The sequence below is a fragment of the Fundulus heteroclitus genome, unplaced genomic scaffold (genome assembly GCF_011125445.2).
Source record: "Fundulus heteroclitus isolate FHET01 unplaced genomic scaffold, MU-UCD_Fhet_4.1 scaffold_57, whole genome shotgun sequence".
In the NCBI taxonomy this organism is placed as follows: Eukaryota; Metazoa; Chordata; class Actinopteri; order Cyprinodontiformes; family Fundulidae; genus Fundulus; species Fundulus heteroclitus.
Window position 1 is genome coordinate 1,937,053 of NW_023397000.1, and position 10,972 is coordinate 1,948,024.

Consider the following 10,972-nt stretch of genomic DNA (forward strand, 5'->3'; position numbering starts at 1 on the left):
CTTCCAGGTACAAATGGGAGAAATGTGGTGTTTTATCGCTGCTACAACACTACATGACATTAAAGTATGATAACTACACGGATTATTACCAAAAAATGTCCCTGAAACAAGAGACAGTGGAAGCTCCGTTGAACACATGCAAGGAAGAGGGTTAACAGCCAGACCTTTGGGTGATGTCTGAGTGCGCTGGAAATCACCCATCTCCTTAGGCGTCTGGAATGAAAATATGAAAAACATGAGATTTCTAAATCCTCATTTGGTAAAGGCCCTTCCCTAAATCTGATTTCATTAGCAGAACTGAAACCAAGAACTATTTCAATCAAATTAAAACAAATAATCCACATTGTGCTAATGTTTCATTTAAGTCTGTTCTATACAAGATATATATGTAAACCAAACAAGAAATTATTTAAGAGTATACATCCATCCATCCATTTTCCAAACCGCTTTATCCCTCATGGGGTCGCGGGGGTGCTGGTGCCTATCTCCAGCGTTCACCGGGCGAGAGGCGGGGTACACCCTGGACAGGTCGCCAGTCTGTCACAGGGCAACACAGAGACAAACAGGACAAACAACCATTCACGCACACACTCACACCTAAGGACAATTTGGAGAAGCCAATTAACCTAACAGTCATGTTTTTGAACTGTGGGAGGAAGCTGGAGTACCCGGAGAGAACCCACGCATGCACAGGGAGAACATGCAAACTCCATGCAGAAAGACCCAGGGTGTACTCGAATCCAGGACCTTCTTGCTGCAAGGCAACAGCGCTACCCACTGCGCCACTGTACAGCCCTATTTAAGAGTATTGTAGTGAAATTCCACTACAATATGGATGGGTTTAAGCGAAGTCTAATTGTTGCCTACAAATATGACAGGAAACTTGAAATTTCCCTCAGTCTAAATTTGCTGCAGCATGTCACACATTCTGGTTCTCTTTCAAAAAGTTATTATAAAGTATATTACAAAGCTTACTGAGAAATAATTATTTTATGTTAAATGAAAAAAAAAATTGTTTTTTATAGTATTTATCGTAAGTCACTCCTATAAAACTTTTGACTTTACAGCAAATGGCCTTTTTTGACCAATAATAGTTCAGTTAATGATTAATTACTAATTCAATTAATTCAGAAATGAATTAATTGTGAACAATCAATTAATGGCTTGAGCCTTAATTGTTAATTTAAACTGTTACTTTTATTACAATATGTCCCTAAAAAAATACATCCATCCATCTTCTTCCACTTATCTGGGGTCGGGTCACAGGTGTAGCAGCTTCAGAGGGGAGGCATTGAAAAATTTCTACATTTAAAGTTTCAATTTCTCCTGACTGCAAACTAATGCCCTTTTATGCACAACAGATTTATTACATCAGCCAATGACAATAATTTTTAACAGAAAATCTGAATTATGTTATAAAAATTCTAGAATGAAAAGAACAGTCAGACATTTTTTATTAATACACACTGCAGGACACATTACTATACAGACCCCCTGGCCAGCCGGACTCTCCAAAGCACAGGCAGGACCCACAGCAGAACAATCTGACGCCACACGAGGACAGGCAGGACGCGCATCAGACACAAAAATCCTGGATCGCTTAGGCACAACCTATAAATAAATGACACAAAAACATAACATCAAGCTGATGTTGCACAATATGAATAAAGATGCTATATCAAAGTTTTCAATAAAACACTTGACACTGTTCAACATTTATTATTAATTACACAATTAACTTCAATGTGCAAATCACTTACAGTGTTTTCAGCCAACAATAATTCCGCACCTCTGGCAGGAGTTGCACAAGATGCAGCTGAAACCTAAAGGAGAAATTAAGAAATGAACAGTTAAATAAAATAAAGTCATCTGCACTACAAACTATTCATTAGCTTATGCTTTTACAAACCTTCTGTCTCACACGCCTAGACTTTGAGACAGCTGGTTTTATTGGATGTTCCACAGGCTTTGTCTGTAATATCACAAACAACATTTAAGATTTGTTACTTGTTTGTTTGTTGTTAAAGCAAATAATGACACTGTTAATAGTTGACGTATTTTGCTAATTACCTCGGTGCCTGTGCAAACATCTTGAGTGGCCGATGGAGAGACTGTTTCCATGGCAACCAAGATAGCAGGTGAGAAACAAACAGGATTGGATGGAATGACACACTCCGAAAAAGCCACAGGAGAGTGTTCCCTCTATAAGACAAAAATATTTATCATTAAAATACCAGTGACATTGAAAATTATGTCATACATAGCTGCAAGCCTCACGCACCTGGTGATGAACCACTCTTTTCTTGGGTGAATTGAACAAACAGTCTGATTCTCCCGAGAGGTTCCTCTACAAAGGTAGATCACATAAGATTTTTAGAATGACTAGCCAAAATGAAACATCTCTCTTCCACTGCAAGCAAAAATAAAAGACTCAAACCTTCCCGCCGGATCTCACGAGCGTCCATTCCGTAGGGAGTGGAGAAGAAGGACGAGAACGCTCCTATCCCTTAACCACCACACGGGGCACAAACCTCGATTTGTAAGGAGGAGTTGCCTGACTCTGGACCAGTGGCTTTGGTGCTGACAACTCCATGAACTCATAGGCATCCAAATCAGATGATTAAGGATGTGCATCCCATGGTTGTCACTAAGGTGGATCTGCACACATCAAGAACAATCAGATAAAACCAATATTTTATTTAATTGCCATATTGTTCCTTACTGTGTTTAAAATGAACATGTACTCACGCCATCAGGACACCACAGATCAAGATCGTCCAGAGAAAAGTAGTCAGCAACTTGATAATATGGAATCCCTGAAAACATCATGTCAAGATGAAAAGAAATGATCAAACATTCACCAAAAGTATAACAAAAAGAGATGCAATACATTTACCAAACAAGAACATAATGAGAAATATTTTAATTCTTACCTAGCTTTGCCGACCGGCGATGGAATTCTTGCTGAAACAAGGTCTGCTTTTCTCTGGACTCAGTCAAGCGGGGAACAAAGCCGGTACAAAATACCTAGACAAATAACTTGTTTAGTAATTTATATTACCTATGAACCTATTAAGAAAATGGTGTTTTGTGTATTTCTCGATTCCGGTCCTTAGTGACCATTGCTCTGCATGTTTTAGATGTATGTCTGAAGTTAAATACCTAAAATATGCAGGGCAGTAGTCTCTGTGAACCAGCATGGAGAACCACTACTTTTTAAATCAACTCTGGTTATTACCTTAGACCAGTGCTTCTCAAATGGTGGGGCGCGCCCCCTAGGGGGGGCGCGGTGCAATACCTGGGGGGGCGCGTGCGACCCTGGGGAACAGGGTCATACTAGTATAAAGTGTAATTGCGCATCCACTACAGTAGGGGCAGTGGCGCTCTCATTGTTACTTTTGTCACGTTTGCGACAGTGCAACATTTTACGACTTACAGGTTTGCCTTGGTTACCAGTGTTGAGTCAACAGAAAGCTCCGTCTGCGTTCTGTCTACAGCCTCCGTTATTCAACAAAACAACCCCCAACATGAAAAAGTTTTTAACAGGGATGAAAAGGAAAGCGGAGAGAGACAAAGATAATGAGACAAAAGAAAGTCACCCGAAAGCTAAGACGAGGAAATACGACGAAGTGTATTTAGCGCTTGGCTTCACGGTCACTACAGTTGGAGAAGAGGAAAGACCGCTGTGCTTGGTGTCTAAAAAAACTCGCAGCGGACAGCATGAAGCCAAATAAATTAGCGCGTCACCTAAATACGTTACACCCCAATCACGGCGATAAGCCGTTAGAGTTTTTTCAGCGAAAACGTGCTGAATATTGCCAACAGTCATCCCGCTTTGTGAAGGCTACTTCAGTAAACCATTGAGCGCTGTTAGCATCGTATAAGGTGGCGTACCAAATTGCACGGTGCAAAACCCCACACCATAGCAGAGGAGCTGATACTGCCTCCTCATTTTGATCAAAAAAAGAAAGAAAAAATGAGCACAAATTGTTTAATTCATTTTGGTTTTGTAGGTTCAAGTGTTTTATATATTGTGCTCCTGAGTTAATGTTGCTGAACTGTATATATATTAGTTAAAAAATTTTTAGTTTTTGTAGTTTATTAGTTATTATAATTATTAAATATTTATTGATCTGATTTAATTTTGCAATGGTGCAATTAGTTGGTCAAACATGTTTACAGTTTAAACAAGGATTTATTTATGTTTAATTTCTTAAAACACGATTTAATAAAGTTATTCTTTGTAAGTTTGACCATATGTCTTTCTTTTTTTCTTTAATGTTAATAAGGATAATATGTTATGCAGGGATGGATGGTCACGGTGGGGAGCAGTTTTCTTCTTGCTAGGTGGGGCGTAACAGAAAATAATTGAGAAGCACTGCCTTAGACCAACGACTACACACAGCCAACAGGTACCGCTCAAATTCCTGCAGACAGCATCAGGCTCCCGAGGTATGACAGCGTTCAACACCTCAAGACGCAAGTCGGCTGCAGAAGCACCAGGAGTGGACATGAACCCAAACTGGATGCCACCACTTGCCATCACAACAACGCCGTCCACAAATGAACGCAAATGGGACGCACCGATCACAAGAACAAACTAAAATAGAAAAGACACAGCATGATAAGAATTACACCTACATATTCTATATCAAATTATTGCTGATTTTACATACTTTCTTATCGGACGTTCCCTCAGGAATGACCAACTTGTGACAGTGGTTAGTCACATCACTAGTTGGCCATGTTTTAACTTTGTGGCGCAAACCCGTGCCATGCACTGTTAAATAACAAAAATCCAAAAAGAAATAAAATCAGATGAAGAAATATAGACTATGTACTCTGGATATTTCATTTACATCAAAATAAGACATTCAATTTAAAGAAATGTAATTACTCTGACCTGGAACAAAATCGCTGGAGGCCTTAGGTATCCCAACACGTCCAAGCCGGACTGCCTCTACTCTCTTTTTTGCAGCTTCTGAACGGCGGTGGGACTTTCCTCGAGGCATCTACATTTCAAAATGAAATTGATAATTACAACTATTTATATATATTAGGGCTGGGCAACGATTAAAATATTTAATTGAGATTAATCGCATAATTTGCCTGATTAATCATGATTAATCGCATTGTATTTACAAACTCCAAGAATTAATTCAAAAGTAGTGTAAAGAGCACTTTTATTTTAATGTTCTGCTGCCATATAAACAAAAGTGTTGTAACATTTGTACCACTTACCAGTAACACATATTTAGTGTAAAGCTCAACTTAAACATGTAAAACAAAAACTTGTTTCTGTCATATTTGACATCATTTTGGAGTCAGTGGGTCACATGACCTGGAAGCTATTGAAGAAATATCAAATTTTTACAATAGAAAAATTCTTTAAAAATAGAAAAAAGCTTAAAATGGGATAAAAATGAGTGTGCCCCAACCTAATGTAGTAGAACAATTTGACATCATTTTGGAGTCAGTGGGTCACATGACCTGGAAGCTATTAAAGAAATATCAAATTTTTCTATAATAAAAATTCTTTAAAAATAGAAAAAGGCTTAAAATGGGATCAAAATTAATGTGCCCAATCTGGCTAAAGTAGTGAGAAATTTGACATATATTTGGAGTCATTGAGTCACATGACCTGGAAGCTATTGAAGAAATATCACGTTTTTTCAATATAAAAATTCTTTAAAAATAGAAAAAGTCTTCAAATTTGATAAAAATGAATGTGCCCGATCAAGCTAATGTAGTAGAACAATTTGACATAGATTTTAAGTCAGTGGGTCACATGACCTGGAAGCTATTGAAAAAATATCACATTTCTCTATAATAAAAATTCTTTAAAAATAAACAAAGTCTTAAAATGGGATAAAAATTAGTGTGCCTTACAGATGTTATTTATTGGCATGATTTCCTATTAGTTTTGTCTTAGCTGGTGACTAGATAAGAATTTATTGATTTTTATTTCTCAAGAGTACTTGGTTCAAAACTTTTTTACGGTCCCTAACTGCACCACCGCGTGTGGGAGGAGGGAACAGCTGACAGACGCTGGCCGAAATCGGAGTCCTTCAACCGGATCAACCGTGAGCTACATCCCGCTGACTCCGTGGAGCTTGAATGTCCAATGTCCAATATCAAACCAACTTCACCGCGGTCCCAAATTCTGTTTTGAGCGCTGGCGGAAAAAATATACCGGAAGCACTGTTGGCTTCTGGGTCTTGTAGTTCTTTTGACTTGCATTATAGTTTTAACCTGACAACAGCCAGCTGTATGTCTCGCTCCGCCTAGCTCCACTCACACACATCTGGGACATCGCTCATTGAAAGTGATTTCCCCAACCAAATTTATGGTCTGGCCAATCAGGACGCAGGGCGGGTGTTTCCTGGATGTGACGTAGTGGAAAAGTTACCGTGAGATTCCAACAACAATGGCGGCTCGCATCGAGGAAGCAAGCGTTAGCATTGATGCTGCTATTTCTTCTGTGTTGTCCAATCTACCTAATATTGTTTCATTAAAAGAACATCAGAGAAAGCTCTGAAGGCTTTTGTTGGTGGAAACCATGTTTTCGCCCTTCTCCCGACCAGATTTGGCAAGTTTTGTTTTCCGGGCCGCGTCCGCGGACGCGCAACGCGGACGCGCCCCGGAGCGGTTAGCGCGAACCATATAAGGAGGCCTATTAGTCCTCAACGCGGTCGGCCCGGGATCGACTCCGACCCGCGGCGCTTTGCCGCCTGTCTTCCCCCCTCTTCCTGTCAGCTCACTGTCAATAAAATGCGTGCCACTAGAGCCGCAAACACATAAAAAAATAAAAAAAAATTTTTTTTCCTGCGTCGGTCTCATCAGCGTCACGGGTTAGCTTCGGTGTGAGTGGTTAAAATAGCACGTCGATAAACATGACAGACAAGTGGCTTATCCAATCATATGCAAGTATTTTTGATAAGGCCCAGCCTTCAGTAAAGGCAATTCCTATCGCGGTGTCCCAGATGTATGTGAGTGGAGCTAGGCGGAGCGACATGCAGCTGACTGTTGTCAGGTTATTATAGTTTAGGTTTCTTGGAAAAAAAAATACAAAATGGCGGCGGTGAACCTACATTTTTGATTCTCCATTTTATTCATTTTTTTGGCATCGATCCTAGTTTATTGTACCTGCTATTGGTTTACTCCCGCTCCCGTTGATATTTAATCCTGTACCGTCCCAAATGCGTGATATTTACTGTTGAGTCCCATCCAGTGTGATTCCCGTGGGAATCACGGACCCGCAGGATTCCCGACAAAATGTCAGCCTCTAGTGTGCAACCGGCAGCAAAACAACTCGTAAGCATTGTTTAGATTTAAAAAATAAACTAACTAACACGCTCTAATTCATCCATTTTGTCACAAGAGTTACCAAAAACAGTACTGTTTTTACTTACCAGCGTGACCCGGATGTAGCGCGGATGTAGTTTGTGACGTCACGCGTGAACTCGTACACACACACACACAGACATATATATATATGTATATATATATATATGTATGTAAATAAAAAAAATCTGCGATTATAAGTGAATAAGCAGTTAACTTTGTGGTGTGCCTTTTTGTAATTAAGGGAAATAACATCAAAAAACGACATACTCTGTTTTATTTTAATTGAGACATTTTGTAAGAATTAAACAGCCGCAAAACGTAGCAGTTAACACCCTGAATGCTTTGATGATAGCTACGAGCTACGAACACTAGCACCACTTTAAATAGAAATAAGGTTACTTGAAATACGACAGGCCCCACAGACAGAACCAAAACAATTCAGAATGAGGGGGGAAACACTTAACTCCTGATTAAAATTAGCAACTACAAATTTTAACAAACCACATGTTTGGTTTGACACACGTCGGGACAACTTCGATCAAGCCAGGCCCTCGTAGCCGATGTTAAACAAATCTTCCAGGCTTACATTTATTCACATCAGTAGCAGATATTACAATACCTAGCCTGAAGCTACATTATGTTACTACCGTGAATGCAATGGTTTATATTATGGGCGAAATACAGCACTGTATTTTAACAAACTTCACAGTCATAACATCTTTATTAAACATATACAAAAACTTACCTCAACGGAAAAGTCTTCAAAGCAATCTTCTAGTTCAAATTTGAGATTATGTGAAAACTCACGATACTCACTCCAAAGGGGTCTTTGAGAGAATAATTAAAATCTTGATGTACGTAAAGTTAGTGACGTCAAGCAACCAATCAGATTAAAATATAAACCAACCAATAGAGTTGCAGACAACGTCACTGCGTATGACGTCGTAGGACGTTTACGTCTCACGCAGTGGTTCACGGTGATACGTGACGTACACAGCGCTGTGGGCCAGAATCTGTAGGACGTCTCCCAAAGAACTTTCATATTAACAGTCAGGGGGCAACTTTCTTGCACTGGGATAATGTGCAACATATATCAGTGATCTCAAAACACCAAGATTCCCACGTTTTCTCCCGCACATTAATAAATTAAATATGATAAAAAAAAAAATGTAAACTGTTTCTCTTCGGTCCAAGAGGTCGCGTGATTCGAATTTGGCTGCTCAGCCAATCACATAGCTGTATTGTCAGCCACGCGACTGTTACCAGATCATCATGGCTACGCCCGTAAAATGTTCGTCAGTAATATATTTCCAGAAAAACAGCCCAATAATAACATTTTCTGGTGCCGGTTTGCAAAGATCTTGATGGCGAGGAAAAAGAAACAGCCCAGTCTATCCATCCTTTTTCTGACAAGCTTAGAGTTGTGTGACATCAACATTTATACCAAACTTACTTTAGTCTGTTCCCACTTGGTCCTTCACTGAAACTTTAACTAAACTTCACATTAAACTACCTTTTACCCTAGAGGGGTCATCTTGTTTGACATGTTACAAAAAGGGCAAATGAATCCATTCACAAAAGTAGAACTGTTTTCTTTAATAGAACAATATAAAAAACTGATAAAATTTACATTTTACAAATTTGAACAAAAATTCTGAACTTAAAGAAAAAAAGCATTAATTATCAGCCGTCCAGTTCAGGTTGTCAACATCGACCTCCGCCACTGTTTGGCAGGCTGCATCAGTTTTTTCTGAAGCATTTTAGCATAAAAAAACAATATAAGAACACATATACCAATTCCAACTGAATATAGTAAAATAAACAAATTCTCAGAACAATCCACACCATGAACAATAAAAATAATAATAAATACTCATACATTGAATATGAAGGAATAACTAGTAGAACCTCACTAGCTTAATGACTTATACAATCATTATTTCACATCTAAATGAGTGAATGAATGTCATTATTTTGTGCAGCTCAATCTTTAATTTCATATATAAATATTTTTGATTTTTTTAATCAAAAGTGAATCTATTTCCTTTTATTCACAATGCATTTGTTAAAATAACAAAAATAATAAACCATCCAAGAACAAAAAATACTTTCTATATAGACTACAAATACTTAATGATATACATGATATCATATCCATTCATTCATCCTTTTTCTGACCCGCTTAATCCCTCATGGGGTCGCACAGGTTGCTGGTGCCTATCTCCAGCGTTCACTGGGCAAGAGGCAGAATTCACTCTGGACAGGTCACCAGTCCATCGCAGGGCAACACAGAGACAGACAGGACAAACAACCGTTCACGCACACACCCATGCCTAAGGACAGTTTAGAGAAGCCAATTAACCTAACAGTCATGTTTTAGGACTGTGGGAGGAAGCCGCACTACCCAGAGAGAACTCACATATACACAGGGAGAACATGCAAACTCCATGCAGAAAGGCCCAGGATTGGATTTGAACCCAGAACCTTCTTTCTGCGAGAAGTGCTACCCTTATTATATCATATGTTAATTAATATTAAAATATAAAACAGAAATAAAACCAATAATCAACATGATATATTACAAATATATACCTACCATCATCATAAAAGGCTTCACAGCTTTCTAAGTTTTCAATTTCTCTGTGAGCAGCAACCAATTTTTCCTTCACTGTGTCTAATTCCTTCTGGAGAAACTTAATTTTGTTCTCCACCGCCCCCAGTTGCCTGCCTCTCTTCTCAACCATTTCCAGAGTTAACTGGAAAGCCCCATGCACACTCTGTTGCACTTCTTCCCGCGAAGCATTTGCATCTGTGCAATGGTACTGTAGGGAAAAAAAATTAACTGTTAAACATATTTTACAATGAAAACTAATACTTAACTGAAAAGCACTATAAATAATAAAACCTGTTGAACAACTAATATGGAGACCATTCCATCACTCTAAATGCTTAATACCACACATGCTTACTTTGTGAACTAGTTTAAAACAGGCCCTTACACTCAGTTTTTGGATGAGTTGTCAGATTTCTTATCTGATTTGGTGTTAAATACTGATAAGGTTATTATAGTGGGTGATTTTAACATCCATGTTGACACTGAATGTGATAACCTTAGTGTAGCCTTTAAAACTATCCTAGATTCAATTGGTTTTGCTCAAAATGTGCATGAACCGACACACTCTCGGCTCCATACTTTAGACCTTGTGCTGACATATGGCATTGATTGTGAAGAATTAACAGTATTCTCTCACAACCCTGTCCTGTCTGATCATTTTTTAATAACATTTGAGTTTAATCTAACTGAGTTCTCCACCCCCAAAAGAGGGTTCCATTATAGTAGATCTTTATCGGATAATGCTGTATCAAAACTTAAAGAGTCTGTCCCCTTTTTAATATCCTCAGTATTGCAGAAATGCCCTGTAGATGGCAGCATTGCTGTTTCTTCCCATTCACAAATCGATACCTTTGCTAACAATCTGACTTCCTCATTGCGTTCTGCATTAGACAATGTAGCTCCCTTGGAAAAGAAGGTGATTATTCACAGGAAGTTGGCTCCTTGGTTTAATTCAGAGCTGCGTTCCTTGAAGCACAATGTTAGGGAATTGGAGAGAAAATGGCGCTCTAC

The 10,972-nt window shown here is 38.8% G+C and overlaps 1 pseudogene; it reads right to left on the minus strand.

The window, feature by feature from the left end:
- Positions 1-205: 205 nt before the first annotated feature.
- On the minus strand, positions 206-5,012 carry LOC118561143 (annotated as a pseudogene).
- Between the last annotated feature and the right edge of the window lie 5,960 nt (positions 5,013-10,972).